The sequence below is a fragment of the Mus caroli genome, unplaced genomic scaffold, assembly GCF_978045245.1.
Source record: "Mus caroli unplaced genomic scaffold, Mus_caroli_1 scaffold_7, whole genome shotgun sequence".
NCBI classification, from domain to species: Eukaryota; Metazoa; Chordata; class Mammalia; order Rodentia; family Muridae; genus Mus; species Mus caroli.
Genome location: NW_028227262.1, coordinates 62,524,895 through 62,541,037, shown reverse-complemented (window position 1 = coordinate 62,541,037; position 16,143 = coordinate 62,524,895). Strand labels below are relative to the sequence as shown.

The 16,143-nt window shown below is 49.1% G+C and overlaps 1 protein-coding gene across 3 annotated transcripts in view; it reads right to left on the bottom strand.

Moving 5' to 3' along the window:
* The window catches only part of Anxa4 (annexin A4), a 57,955-nt gene extending 42,353 nt beyond the window's left edge, over positions 1-15,602 (bottom strand). Inside the window, exon 1 of one of the 3 annotated variants that reach the window (XM_085840397.1) lies at positions 15,528-15,602. The gene's annotated coding sequence lies outside the window, so the exon portion shown is untranslated. Of the gene's footprint in view, positions 1-15,016; positions 15,289-15,527 lie in introns of those variants that run through there. The other 2 variants (XM_085840398.1, XM_085840399.1) reach the window with 2 other exon arrangements.
* Between the last annotated feature and the right edge of the window lie 541 nt (positions 15,603-16,143).

Sequence of the window (16,143 nt, the reverse complement as noted above, 5' to 3'; positions counted from 1 at the left end):
TTGCACTTCCTTGGGACTCTTAACTGGTATCTTTGGTATTTTCCAACAACGCCCTCCCCACTTCCTTGAGTTGTGGTTTCTCCCTTTAAATACCCCCTTATCCAGCTACTCGGGGCGCCACGGTCCTCTACCCCTGCGTGGTGTATGACCGTGGGCCCGAGAGTGCTCTTGAATAAAAATCCTCTTGCAGTTTGCAGCAAGACCATTTCTTGTGGGTGATTTGGGGTGTCGCCTCTCCTGAGTCAGAACGTGGGGGAGTCCTCACGTTGTGGGTGTTTCACTAGGCACATGCAGATCTCGTGCTGAAACCCATCAGTACCAATCTCTAGTTCTTATGGGGAGAGAGGGGAGCAGGAGGTGTGGAGAAAGGGGAACCCCATGCACTCGGGGTACAGATGTCAGTTGGCTCATCAGTCATGAGAAGTGACCCGGAGGTTCCTCAAAAATGCTAAAACTAGGGCAGCTGAGATCACTAAGCTGGTAAAGGCACTTGCTGCCAAGCCCCGTGATCTGAGTTCAAGCCTTAGAATCCACATGGTGGAGAGAGAGAATCGACATGCTAAGCTTGTCCTGTGACCTTCACACACAATGTGGCATGTACCCCCCACCCCACAAAAAATCCAGGCAAAATGTAAGAAACAAGTTTTAAAGTTAAAACTGGACCGGGGGAGGGGGCTGAAGAGAGAAGAGAGGTCAGTAATTAAGAGCAGTTGCTGCTCTTGCAGAGGACCTAGGTTTAGTTCCAAATACTGACATAGTGGTTCACAACTGTCCTTTCCCCTTCCAGAGGATCTGACTCCCTTCTTTGGTCTGCCAAGGCACCAGACATGCACTTAGTAAGTACACAGACATGCAGACAGACAAAATACTCTTAAATGTGAAACAAAAATAAGTAAATCCTAAAAAAAGCCTAGGACTGGAGGAGTGGTCCTGGGGACCTTAGAACCCTTGCCCACCTGTGTGAAGCTCAGGCCACTCCTAACACCACCCCCACCAAACAATAAAACTGAACAGAACCCAATAGCAGCACCACTCAACAGCAGCCAACCATACAATCAACCTAACCATCAGCAAGTGGAGGACAAAGAGAAAGTGGGAAATCCACATCTGGGTTGCTTTTTGACTTTTAAAGGCTATGTGGTCCTTTGACAACAAATCGAGAAAGGAGCATTGTGCTAAGTGAGATAAGCCAGCTGGAGAAGACCCGCAGTGCACGTGAACTGCAATCACTCAGGGAGAGCACAGGGCCTGGGGGCTTGCACCAGGTGTCTTCCAGCATCCAGGAAGTGGAGGCAAAAGGGTAGAGAGTTTGAGGGAGGATAGTGGTGGTTTCTGGAGCTGGGAGTCTGGGAAGGAAGGTCGATGAGCCAAAAGTCTCCAACACATCAGTGAAGGGAGGAGTCATCGTATGGTGCGGTGAATGGGACAAAAATCATCTCCTGCGTCAAACTCACTGAGAGTAAATCTTAAATATCCTCACCATAAAGAAAAGTGAAGAGGCTGGGGTGGTGGATATGCCAAGTAACTTGATTTAATTACTCACTATATATTTCTAAAGTACAGTATCACTTTGCATCCCAGATACATGCAATCACTACTTATCCATATTCACTCTTTTTTTTTTTTTTTCCGAAGGGGGTTGGTGTTTGTTGTCATTGTTTGGTTTGGCTTGGTTTAGTTTTTCGAGAAAGGGTTTCTTTTGTGTGTAGCCCTGGCCGTCCTGAAACTCTGTAGACCAGGCTGCCTCAAACAGAAATCCGCCTGCCTCACAATCCCAAGAGCTGGGACTCAACAAGGCTTGTGCCACCAATGCCTGGCCCATAGGCAACTTTTTAAGTTGTTTTTTAAAACTGTGCATGGTGGCTCAAGCCTCTAACTTCAGCTCTTCAGAGATAGAGGCAGGAGGACGAGAAACTCAAGTTTATCCTTAGCTACAGAATAAGGCCATTCTGGGCTGGACTACAAGAGCCCTGTCTCAAAAAAAAAAAAATGTTTTTAAAAGTATAGTAGGGTGTCTGGAGAGATGGCTCAGTGGTCAGAAGCACTGACTTCTCTTCCAAAGGACCTGGGTTCAATTTCCAGCACCCACATGACAGCTCACAACTGTCTATAACTCCAGTTTCAGAGGATCTGACACCATCACACAGACATCCCTGCAGGCAGAACACCATTGCACATAAAATAAAAATAAATAAAGCATTTAAAAAGTACAGAGGGTGCCTGGTGGGATGGCTCAGTGGGCAAAGTATTTGGTGTACAAGCATGGAGATTTAAGATCAGATCCTCAAGCACCAGTGTTTAATAATAATAAAAGAGAAAAAGTCATGGCAGTGAGTCTGTAACTCTAGTTCTCCAGGGATGGAGGCAGGAGGATTCCTAGGGCTCATTGACCAGTCAGCCTAGCCCAATCAGTGAGATCCAGGCTCAGGGAGACACACACTAATACCAACAAGTCAGGAAGCAGAGAAAAGACACCTCTGCTCCTGGGCTCAGGCACACAGCAGGAGGGAAGGGAAGGGCTTCAGCCTGCATGCCGGCTTTCTGCTGTCCGGCTGAGCAACTCTCTGCCCCAGAGCAGGATAGGGATGTGATGTGGCCCTGTCCTTCTGGCTGTAGAGGCAGCGGCAAGAAAAGCAGCATGGTTTCCTCCACAGATTGAGGCAAACAGTGGGCACAGAGCAGTCTCTCTGAGGCCTCAGCTCTGCCAGAGACCTCAGATCCTGCCAGCTGTGTGGGTAGCACCTCTGTCTGCCACACCCTCCCTGGGCCAGGGTGGGGTTCTGCTCCCGAATCTTTCCAGAGTTAAAGCTGACTCTGGCAGAAAGGCACAAAACAGAACTGTTCAAGCTTCCACTGTGGCTTTCTGATTCATGGAGGGAACTTTGCTATTTTTGGTGATGCCTCTCTCGGATTTGTATTTGGACCCTCTGTAAGGTGTGTGTGTGTAGGAGGGCAGGGCTGGAAAGAGCAGCATGAGTGGGGGTTCAAGCTAAGAGGGACTGAAAGTAGCTTAGACGATGGAAGTGGGAAAAGAGGAGGAGAAAGAGGAAGAAGAGGAAGAGGAGGAGGAGGAGAGCTGACACCAGTTACTAGCTCTGCTCACTCTCTAACCTGACAGGAGCATCGGGACCGATAGCTTGAAGTCAGAGCAGACTTAATTCATTCCCGGGACCCACATGGTGAGTGGTGAGAACCAAACCCAGCAAGTTGGCCCCTGATCTCTATGTGTTTGCCATGAGGTACACACACACACACACACACACAGAGAGAGAGAGAGAGAGAGAGAGAGAGAGAGAATCAGATAATGGCTGTGGTGACTAATATCCATCAAGTCATTCCCAGCACTCAGGAGACAGGCAGGAAGATTGTACATTTGAGGCTCCCTTGGACTACATTGCATAACTTGTTAATAAATAACTGTTTTTAACTGGTAGAAACTGAGAATTAGAGCAGCTCCCTTGAAAACAGCCCTCCCCTGCTAAAAAGTGGGTGTCAACCCACAGGATGCCTTTGGGCTCCCTACTGACTTGATCAATAGCCTTTTCCTTGGCACTGGACTCCTCCTAGCCATGAACCACACATGGGTACTGAGCAACTGATGCTGTGGCTACAGCTACAGAGAAACTCGGGGTTTTTATCTTATGTGCATTGATGTGAGGGTGTCAGATCCCCTGGAACTGGAATTACAGGCAGTTGTGAGCTGCCATGTAGGTGCTGGGAATTGAACTCAGGTCCTCTGGAAGAGCAGCCAGAGCTCTTAACTTCTGAGCCATCTCTCCAGCCTGTTCATTCTGATTGGCTTCACTCTTTAATGCCTTAGTTTCCCCAAATTCATTAACTTTGGATTTTAAAATGCATGAACTTCCTGCTCCTGCAGGACTGAAGTCACCTTGAGTACTGTGTACAATACACCTGCCAGGCAGGATGTGCCTTTCTAGTGTTCCATGAGCAACTAATTGGTACCAGCAGCTTTGTTCACTTTGAATATTTTTTCTGGCCACTGAGCAACATTTTAATGTGCTCATTTGAATATAGTTTACAGACAGCACAGGGTACTACTCATTTGCGATTTACATGTGCTATGCTAGCTACCTTAAATTATTTTCTAGCTTAAAAAGTACACACACACACACACACACACACACACACACACACACACATATATATATATATATATATATATATATATATATATATATATATGGAGAGGGGAGAGGGGAGCAGGAGGGGGACAGTGGAGGGGGGAGGGGGAGGGGGGGGAAGAGGGAACCTTATCCTGTAGCTCTGCTGTACCAGAACTCACTATATGGACCAGATTGGCCTCACACTCACAGAAAGCCACCTGACTCTATCTCCCATGTGCTGGGATTAAAGGTGTGTGCCACCATCTTGTCCCGCTGATATTTAAGAACTTTGAGTGGGAGCCGGCTCCCCATGCAGAAATGGCAGGTAGCGGGAGCTTCGGTGTTTCCACTCTAAAGAAAAAGAGATGGAGTTGACACAGGAGCCCATCAGTTCACTCGGGCAAATGAAGTTCTAAAAGCCAGAGGCCGCCATTTAGTTCAAATCAAATTCTCCTGGAGAGGATGAGCCAGTTTTTAAAATGAGGTTTCAAATATTAAATGGAAATTGAACAAAAAAAAATGGGGACAGAGTCTTTTGTCTATCTCATTATATAGCCAAGGATGACCCTGAATTTCCGATCTGCCATCTCTACCCCCCTCCCCAGTCCTGGGGTCACAGGCGTGCCTAACTACAGACATTTTATGTGGGACTAGGGATCAAGCCCAAGGCTCTATGAATGTTAAGTTCTGTCAGCTTAGCTTCATACCCAACTCACAAAATAGATTTTTTAGTATTTAACTTAGCTACTATAAGAAGTCTTAAGTATGTTTAAAATATTCTGAGCATTTGAATTGATGGTAAAATTGTAAATTTTATGAAATCCAAATGTATATCAAATTTTTCTGGTGACAAATTAATTAATACTGAAATTCAAATTGCCATTGCCATAAAATATTAGCATAAACTGAAAAAAGAGTCATTAATAATTTTATATTGATTACATATTGAAATGATCATGCTTTGGACATACTGGCAAAATAATTGACTAGTTTTCTATTTTGCTTTTGAGGCTGATGCTGGGAATTGAATCTGGGCCTTTTCAAATCCTAAGCCCACACTCAACAAATGAGGTATATCCTTAGCTTCAGTCTGTATTACTGAAGGTAACTGTTCCCATCTCCTTTGACTTGTATGTATGTATGTATGTATGTATGTATGTATGTATGTATTTGGTGGTATGTAAGTTGGCGCAGCTCCTGGGCAGTAAGCAGAGCATTGCCTGCAGCATCTCCTCTTTTCAGTGTGTGTGTGAGTGTGTGTGTGTGAGTGTGTGTGTGTGTGAGTGTGTGTGTGAGTGTGTGTGTGTGAGTGTGTGTGTGAGTGTGTGTGTGTGAGTGTGTGTGTGTGTGTGTAGGTAGGCATGTATGTAGAGGCCATTCTCAATCACTTCCTCGTCTCTATGAGTTTGTCTTTAGACTGACTGGCCAGGGAGATCTCCAAAGCCACCCAGCTCCTCTCCCTAGACATTATGAGTACCTGTGGCCAGGCCTGGCTCTTATGTGGGTGGTGTGATTCAAACTGAGGTTGTTACACTCACAGAGCAAGCATTCTACCCACTGAGCCATCCCTTTACAGTTCCTTAATTCACTACAGGAAACTCAAACTTGCAAGTGCAGCTCATGGCACAACTCTAGATGTGGCTCTCTGTTTTCCATAACTGACATGAGCAGGGCCAACTGAAAGGCCATTACAGTCAGACCTTGTTCTCCAACCTTCATTCTGCCACTCACTGTTAGAAGGGAGGGAGGGAGGGAGGGAGGGAGGGAGGGAGGGAGGGAGGGAGGGAGGGAGGGAGGGGCAGAGAGAGGCAGAGAGGGAGGGAGGGAGGGAAAAGATGGGGAGGAGAGAGGGAGGGAGGAACAGAGGGAGGGAAGAAAGGAGGAAAGGAGGAAAGGAGGAGGGGGAGGACAAGGGAAGACAACATACTCAAAACATTGTATTAAACAAAAGAAAAAAAGCTTGTCCTTGGCAACTATCCACTTCAAAAAAACACTTGGGACACTTGGCCACCCTCAGGATCTGACAGAGCTCACTCCCTTTCCACCTTCTGTCTCAGGCCATTGGGTTATTTACAGAGCCCTTAGTGAGCCCTGCAGTGCTGGATACTAAGACAACACTGAACTGAATCTGCCTTCGGAGCAGGTTGGTTGCTCTCTTTGGAGGGGATGAATTTTAAAATCGGTTGACTGCTAGGTTGGCACAGAGGCCAAGTGCCCCATTGACAGCAGAGAAGAGAGCTGAGCCAAGGATGCATTATACTTGGATGTGTGTTTAATCGTGTGCATGTATGTCAAGTGTGCATGTATGTCAAGGACGTGTGTATTAGGAGGACGAGGGAGAGGAAGGGAGGAGTTGGTCCCTGCTAAGTAGCTGCCCTTTGTGCCAGGGCAGTAGGTATCTGCAGGAAATTCTGGGGCAGGCTAAGGGGGACAGTGACAAACCTAACAGCTTTCTAATCACTTCCACGTTGATCCAGGTTAGGAAAGAGCTGGGGTGGCTTGGATGAGAAGTACTAAGGGCCTGAGTGAGGACATGACAGGGAGAGGTAGTTCTGAGAAGCCGTAAAGAGACAGGGCAGATGGATTGGTAGAGAGGGTAAAAAGGCATGGGACATTTGCCTGAACAGCTGACTGTGGCTTCTCACCCATTCACCCTAAGATACACCAAGTTCCAGGTGACACTGGGACACTTGACTAGACATCCTGTAAGACTCCAGAGCTGAGAAGACTCCAGAGCTGAGGATTGGTGGTGGAGTAATTTCTCTGCATGTAAGAGGCCCTGGTCCAACCTCCAGCACCATAAAAACTAAACAAAATCACAAAACCTTCAATAAACGCAGGTGATCAACTTAAATAGCTAATTCTGAAAAAAACATTCAAATAGCCAACTACACTGGAGGGAAGGCCCAGCAACACCAGCCATCAGAGAAGACTACATCAGAACCACAGCGATGTCACCTGACCCCGGAACAGGTTGCTGCTATCCAAATGACTAAGGCCAGCTGGTGCAAGCAGCATTGTGGCATTAGGATCCTTGCACAGTGTTGGTGGGGGATGCAAAACACCATGCAAAACAGCATGGAAGTTCCTCAGGGAATTCAAACCAGAACTCTGTATGACCCACCACACCCACTCCAGGGTCTAACTCAGAGGACGTGAAATCACTGGGTAAAAGAGACACTGTCTCCCACGTTCACTGAAGCTCCCTTCACAACTGTCAAGAAGTGGGACCAACTCAAGCAGGCATCAACTGATGGATGGACAGAAAAAGCAAAGCAAAGCAAAACAAAACCCCAACAAACGCACACAGTGTGTACTATGAGCCACAAAGAGAAAGAAAACCTTGTCACTCACAGCTACTTGGATGGATATGGAGTCATTGAACACACACAGAATATTGGAAAGACAAAGAAAGACAAGCAGGGCACTACCTCACTCCTGTGGAATATAAAACTTACAGAAATAGAGAGCAGAATGGGGATTTGCATTGGTGAAGGAGAGGAGAGACTGGATTATTCAGCGGACCTGGGTTATACTTAGACAGAATGGGAAGTTCTGGCGTGGACTGACTCACAGGGTGACCACAGATATTAATACATGGTATGCAGCTCAGTTGGTAGCGTTCTTGCCTGGCATTCACAAGGCCCTGGGTTCGATGCCCACCACTGTTGCCAATAAAACCAGATGTAGTAGCAATGGCTAGGGAGACTAGGGAAGTAAGCCCAGGAAGATCAGCAGTCAAGGTCAGCCTTGGCTATATAGTTTAGGGCCAACCTGGGCTACAGGAGACCCTGTCTTAAAAAAATATCCAAGTCTGAGTGCAAGAGTCACTGGAAAAAATAAAAAATCTTCAAATACATATACTAAAATTTCCTCTTGGCCCAGGAAATAGCAACTTAGTGGGCGGCAAGTTCCAAGCAGCCTCCATGTCACCGGACACAGTGAACTAGGCACTTGTAGGATTTATTTATTTTAAGTAATCCAATTACCTATTTGTGTCAACACACATCTATAGGCCTTAGAACAACATAACATTCTGAAAGGGTGACAGAAGGTGACTCGAATATGATCAACAAATCCTCTGAGGCCAACAGTTCCTGTTCAGATTCCCACACTCCACGTGGCCAGAACCAATTTTCTGTAGTCAGCTTTTGGTTTTGGTTTTGGTTTGTTTTAAATCCTTTTGAGTTAGCCAAGAAATAGATACTTTAGCTTTTAAAACCAATGTAGCCAGGCAGTGGTGGCACGTGCCTTTAATCCCAGCACTTGGGAGGCAGAGGCAGGCAGATTTCTGAGTTCGAGGTCAGCCTGGTCTATAAAGTGAGTTCCAGAACAGTCAGGGCTAAAACAAACAAACAAATAAACACCATGTAATCCCAAAGGGTTTACTGAACTGTGTTCTTTCCTGTAGTTTGGGACCAACTGAACTTTTTTTTTTCACAGATAGGAAGTTTCCCAGGTACTCACGAACACACACACACACACACACACACACACACACAGAAACACAGACACACACAGACACACACACACACAGCAGATCTAAATAAAACTCCTAGAACTAAATTGCTAGAATGCCTTCTAATAAAATTTGACACATGCTACCACATTTCTGAGCAATCCTTCACATGGTCCTCACTGCTCTCCACACATCCTTGCCTGGGCTCGGAAGGGTATTTGGAAACCTCTTGAAACTGTGGAGAATGTTGAGTATGCGTTCATGTTTCTCAAGAAGGAGCTGGTGGCTTCAGTCACTCTGGGTGGTGGTGGTGGGGCGGGTACTTCTATGAAGGATGACAATCACAGAGTCAGTGGGACCCATGGGTTAGTCACATTCTTACTGGGGGGTTGGGGAGAGGATCCCCTATGAAGAATGAGAACTACTGAATCAACAGGTCCTTGCAAGCATCCAGAAGGAGCGCCTGCAGACAGCAACACTAAGACCCTGAACATGTGATAGCTCCTTTGCTCCCTGAGAGGTAGATGTTGGGCCCCAGTTCCTGGAAAGGCTCTGTTCCCTTCTCTATGGGAGAGAGCTCAGGCACAAGTGAATCAGGAGATTGAGGCCCTAGGTTAGTCTCTGATAATAATGCCACCTGGTTCCTCTCCAGGGGAAGGGTCCCCTCACACAGGAACACATCCTTGAGAGCCAGAAAGTGTCTGCTCTCTGGAATCTCACTGTTCAGCTCTGTGTGGCATCTAGGCCTGAGGGTTAGGGGAGGAGTGGGTAGAAACTCACAGATTTCTACACAGCCACCTGCATTCTGGCCTTTAGTCACCGTTTATGCCTTGGCCTATGGTGGTGGTGATAACATTCACAGATGTTTCATAAAACAAGCCCCACAGTAGGCAGTATGACAAATTACTGACCTCGAGCAATGGAAACTTTTCAGCCTAGAAAATGCTCTTCAGAAATGGTGTTTTGTGGTCCCACAGCAAAATCACAGCTCAGTTCAAACACAATCAGGCACCAAGGTATTATATATCCCACCAGCCCACAGTGGGCCTCAGCAGCCCTTGGCTTCCACGGCAGTTAACGGAGTGTATTAATCCATCCCAGCTTCAATCACGTTAAACAACAAAATTCCTTGAGCTGAAGCACTGAGCCCTGTAAGACTGCGCTGAGGCACTAGGGTGACAGTGTAGCTGGTATAGAGGTGCCTTGCAAGCACCGGCATAGTCTGATCCCCAGAAACTGAGTTTTAAAACAGGGAGATGTGGTAGGTGTGTTTATGATGTCACTGCTGGGGAGGCAGAGACAGATCCCCGAGGCACACTGGCTGGTCAGCCTGGCTTATGTGGTGGCTCTAGGTCAGGATGGCACCTGAGGAACACACAGACTCACGCAGAGAGAGGGAGAGAGGGATAGAGATAGAAACAGAGACAGAGAAATAAGTTTGGGCAGAGAAATGTCTGTTGTTAATCTGATCGAAAAGCAGATGTGACTGGTATAGCAGAGATTTGTCCTTCAGAATGGGGAGGCTTAGAAAGTTCCCCTTCACATGGAACATTAGCCTTCACATCACCTAGAACATGTAGTGTATGTTCTACACTACACACAACGTGTAGCAAGCAGAACATGACAGATCAGAGTCGATGGAAGATCACGTTTTCACATGTCATTCAGCTTAGCAAGTGTGTTCGTTTGTGCGTTTGTAAGGTCTGCTTCCTCACAGTGAAGTCCTGGTAAAACCTTTAAACATGCAGGTCCTGGGATCCCAGTTGATCACACTGGATCAGAATCCGGGACAGTGACCCTGCAGAGCACGATGGTGCACACCTGTAGTTAAGTAAAACCAGGACACAGAGGCTGAGACAGAATGATGTCAAACTCCAAGTTAGCCTGGGTTACACGGTAAGAACAGCTCAAAAAAAAAAAAAAAAAAAAAAAAGAATGGTGCAAGAGCCAGGGGTAGTGGCACATGCCTTGAACCACAACACTCAGGAGGCAGAGGCTGCCAGATCTCTATGAGTTCTAGGTCAACCTGGTCTGCATAGTGAGTTCCAGGAGAGTCAGGGCTGTTGTCTTGGAAACAGGCAAACAAGAATGGGGCAAGGATCTAAGTAGTATTTAGACTTTCTAGGGGAGCTTGATGAACTCTGAAGTTTGAGGAAGTGTTAGGAATCTTTTATAGCTTTATCAGTACAATTCTACAGAGCCTCTGCCCAGGCCTTTTCTGCAGTGAGAACTCTCAGCAGCTCTAACACCCTCCCTATGAGTCCCAAAAGCCACTTTCTCAAGTTCAATGAGCAAATACCCATTATCATAAGGAGTTAGTCATTCCCAAACCCACACGCCAAGCCCTTCGGGAATTTAAGAGCCACTGATTCCTGCCCCCACACACCCCCCACACACACTACACACACACACACACACACACACACACACACACACACACACATACACACTACAGCTTCCCTTTTCTGGTCAAAAAAGCTTCAGGTTTCTGTTGAGGCAGGGGACGGTGGTGCTGGGGATTGAACCATCATCGGTCTTGTGATCTTAGGCAAGCAATCTACCAGCAGAGTTACACTCTCATCCCAGCTCTACCTCGTCAACTCTATTTCACTTGGCACGTTGCCACGGAGAACGTTGAAGCAGAAAGAAAAACACAGATCAAGACTCCGTTAAGAAGCCAGGAATCCACGGCTCACATTGAACCAAGTCCAGAGTCTGGGCTAGACTTGAGCCTCACCTCACTTTGGACGGCCGGGACTTGAAGCCTTGCGTCTTCATCTGGACCTGGTTATGAACCCATTCCAGGCTGAGGAGAATTAGAATAATGTGCTTAAGCTGATCACTACTCAAAGACACTCTGAGGAGACCATCTCAGTGCCTGCTAAACTTCCTCCATACTCTAACTGCAGGAGAACAAACCACCAAGGTTTGGAGAAAATGGCAGCCCCAAACCCAAGCAACACCTCTTTGAAAAAAAAAGCTTAAAAGGTATGTAATTTTGGTGGCTAGAGATGTAGCTCAGTTGGGAGAGTTACCTAGCCTGCACAAGGCCCTGGGTTGGATCCTCTGCACTCCATAAGCTTAGGCATGGCTCTGTACATCTATAATCTATAATCAATAATCCCAGCATTCAGGAGCAGAGACAATAGGATCAGAAGTTCAAGTACATCCTTGGCTATACAGGAAGTCTGAGGCCAGCCTGGGCTACCTTAGACCCTATCTCAAAATCGAAGATAAAATAAAGAATACACTTTTAAGGGCTCTCCTCCCAATTCTCCCTACAATTTAAATGTAAAACATGGTTTTAGTCGAGTAATTGGGTGAGACTGACACTTAAAGAAAAATCTGCTTACTCACTCTGTAGTTTCCCTCATTCCCTGACGCATGACCCATCTCCAGTGCAGACCCCCACCTTGATCTCTCTTGGAAAGGGTCAGGGTGGCCTACAACTATGCAAGCAAGGCCAGGAAAAGAAAGGATTGGCTGGTCACAGACAAAGCAATGTGCCTGGGATGTAGGGCTATAGGACCAAGAGGCTCACCCTGTGGGTACTGATGGCTGAGGGAGGACCAAGAGGCTCACCCTGTGGGTACTGATGGCTGGAGGGAGGACCAAGAGGCTCACCCTGTGGGTACTGATGGCTGGAGGGAGGACCAAGAGGCTCACCCTGTGGGTACTGATGGCTGGAGGGAGGACTAAGAGGCTCACCCTGGGTACTAATGGCTGAAGGGAGGACCAAGAGGCTCACCTTGTGGGTACTGATGGCTGGAGGGAGGACTAAGAGGCTCACCCTGTGGGTACTGATGGCTGGAGGGAGGACCAAGAGGCTCACCCTGTGGGTACTGATGGCTGGAGGGAGGACTAAGAGGCTCACCCTGTGGGTACTGATGGCTGGAGGGAGGACTAAGAGGCTCACCCTGTGGGTACTGATGGCTGGAGGGAGGACTAAGAGGCTCACCCTGTGGGTACTGATGGCTGGAGGGAGGACTAAGAGGCTCACCCTGTGGGTACTGATGGCTGGAGGGAGGACTAAGAGGCTCACCCTGTGGGTACTGATGGCTGGAGGGAGGACTAAGAGGCTCACCCTGTGGGTACTGATGGCTGGAGGGAGGACTAAGAGGCTCACCCTGGGTACTAATGGCTGAAGGGAGGACCAAGAGGCTCACCCTGTGGGTACTGATGGCTGGAGGGAGGACTAAGAGGCTCACCCTGTGGGTACTGATGGCTGGAGGGAGGACCAAGAGGCTCACCCTGTGGGTACTGATGGCTGGAGGGAGGACTAAGAGGCTCACCCTGTGGGTACTGATGGCTGGAGGGAGGACCAAGAGGCTCACCCTGTGGGTACTGATGGCTGGGGGGAGGACTAAGAGGCTCACCCTGTGGGTACTGATGGCTGGAGGGAGGACTAAGAGGCTCACCCTGGGTACTGATGGCTGAAGGGAGGACCAAGAGGCTCACCCTGTGGGTACTGATGGCTGGAGGGAGGACTAAGAGGCTCACCCTGTGGGTACTGATGGCTGGAGGGAGGACCAAGAGGCTCACCCTGTGGGTACTGATGGCTGGGGGGAGGACCAAGAGGCTCACCCTGTGGGTACTGATGGCTGGAGGGAGGACCAAGAGGCTCACCCTGTGGGTACTGATGGCTGGGGGGAGGACCAAGAGGCTCACCCTGTGGGTACTGATGGCTGGAGGGAGGACCAAGAGGCTCACCCTGTGGGTACTGATGGCTGGGGGGAGGACCAAGAGGCTCACCCTGTGGGTACTGATGGCTGAGGGAGGACCAAGAGGCTCACCCTGTGGGTACTGATGGCTGAGGGAGGACCAAGAGGCTCACCCTGTGGGTACTGATGGCTGGGGGGAGGACCAAGAGGCTCACCCTGTGGGTACTGATGGCTGGGGGGAGGACCAAGAGGCTCACCCTGTGGGTACTGATGGCTGGAGGGAGGACCAAGAGGCTCACCCTGTGGGTACTGATGGCTGGAGGGAGGACTAAGAGGCTCACCCTGTGGGTACTGATGGCTGGAGGGAGGACCAAGAGGCTCACCCTGTGGGTACTGATGGCTGGAGGGAGGACCAAGAGGCTCACCCTGTGGGTACTGATGGCTGAGGGAGGACTAAGAGGCTCACCCTGTGGGTACTGATGGCTGGAGGGAGGACTAAGAGGCTCACATTGTGGGTACTGATGGCTGCAGGCACAGCTTGACCTGTTCATCTCCAGACTGCTTTCAGAGAAAAGGAAGATCCCTGACCAAAGCAGGGACTCCAGCTAGGAGGAAATCATCACCCTTGCCCTAATAGCTCTGTGTCTCTAGGACCACTGGGTGAGTGTACGTGTGTGTGTGTGTGTGTGTGTGTGTGTGTGCCCTGAAATCAACAGAAAGCTGAGTTGACTGGCTTTGGCAAAATGGCCATCACTGAAGTTAGTGGCTCTCAAGTGGCTGTGGTAATCTCAATCTAGTTTCCAACCTCTCCTGCACACTCTTTACAAAAGCATTAAATTAATTAATTGTGTGTGTGTGTGTGTGTGTGTGTGTTCTCCAAGCCCACAATGGGGTGTCAGACATCCTGGATCTGGAGCTTCAGGCAGTTGGGAGCCATCTGCAGTGGGTACTGGGAATTCAACTGCAGTCCTCTGGGGGATCAGCGAGTGTTCTTGAACCAAGACCTCCAGCCCCTACCTACTCTTGTGTTGGTTTTGGTTTTTGTTGGCTGGGTCTTTTTTTTTTTTGAAGGCCAGATCTCGAATAGTCCAGACTACCCTCCAATATTACCCTGAACTACCGATTGTCCTGAAGTATGAGAGTCTATCCCTTTTAAATCTAAAACGGGAAGCTTCCAAAAGGGTGTTGCTTGCGTTTGGGACTGTCATTTTCTCCAAACTGTCCTCAAAGGCAAACGTACACCTGATTTATTTGGAGCCAAGGATAAAACCCAAGGCTTCTGGTATGCTGGGGGCACGCTATCAACTGAATATATGCCTGGCCCTCCCTTCTTGTTCTTCTCTCCTCCGTTCTCTAGGGACTCACTGCCATTCATGGAGTTGCTTCCCACCTAAGGAAACAGTGAGTCTGGGAATGATGGGCAGAGGGATAGGTAACAACCGGCCATCCTATCCATCATTCCACCATCCGCTAAAGTGCCCAGTTTTAATGAAAGGCGCGGTTGCTTAAGGCCCAGAGTGCTCCTCCAGTAAATGGAGGCTTTCATACCTTGGGGTGCACATTGAGCCAGCAGAGAGTTAAATCGCCAATTGTCTTAGGCGCCAAAGTCGCCAACTGGTCAAAACACCGAGGACTAAGTTAAAATGTAGACACAAGCAGACACAGAATAAAAACTAAGAATAATATGATTCCTGGGTGCCAGGCACTGTGTGGAGACCGTTCACTACAAGAGAGGCGAGAAGCGCCCTAAGAAGAAGAGAAAGCAAACTTACTTGCAAAAAGAAAAGGCAACTCAAGTAGTGCTGGAGTGAGCTTCAGAGAATGTTAACTCAGTGGCTTATCCTCTGCGGAGTCCCGGGGGGCTTTGACTCAGCAAAGGACTGCTGGAGTGCTGTGCACCGTGCGGCACTGCCTGCTCCTCCCCACGTTTCCCAGGTGGCTGCTCCGGTCCGGGATCTCACGCTTCCAGGGCGCGGAGCCAAGTGGCCCAAAGAACCGCCTCTGGTCACAGCACCCGGTCCCTGAGCCCAAGATCCCCAGCCACAGTTTAGGATACCTGGCGGGAGCCCAAGATTCCCAGGTCCAAGCCTAGGACAGCGGGCGAGCCCAGGATCCCGAGGTTAAGTTCAGGTTTCCAGGCCCCAGCTGCGACCGAGCCTAGGATTCCCCAAATGAAGTCTAGATCTCCAGGTCCGAGCCTAGGATACCCGCCCGGAGCCTAGGACCCACACCCAGAGCCAGAGCCCGCGGCGGAAGTCCGGACCACTGCCCTAAGCCCCTTACCTCTGGTGCGGAGAAAGGCTCTAGTCCACCGCGGCTGCCACACCCTCGTCCCGGCCGATAGGACCCGCCCCGTCTGGGGTGGAGACTGAGCCCAAGTTCCTGGTTGTCCCTTTGCCCATGGGAAAGTCCCTCCCCGGAGAAGCGCAGCTAGAGCACGAGAATCGCCCCCAGCACCAGGAGGGGCCTGAGGCCGATCACGCACTCGGCCTTCAACCCCACTAAGGACAGCGAGCCCACTCAGGACCCTGACCCTGCACAACCAGACTCCCTGGGTCTCAGCCTCGCGCGTCCTGCTGGGGTCGCACAAAGTACTTGGGGCTCCAGTCGGGAGCCCAGACCAGTCTAGAGTGTAACTGGAAAAATCAGAACGTGACATCTGAGGACACAGTCCATGTCCTCCTTTCACATTATAACATACGTTCCAGAAAATTCTCAGCAGTTGCACGCCTCCCTTAAAGAAGACAGATGCAATCCCCAAAGTCAGGGGAAGGGTTCTCGGAGACAGGTACAGGTCACCTTTGGGACCCGGGTTAGGAGCAACTCCGGGTTTCCCACTGAACTTCCAACTGAAGCATTTCTTGGTTGCTAGCCAGCCTGGTTCTGGCTCCTTACTGGA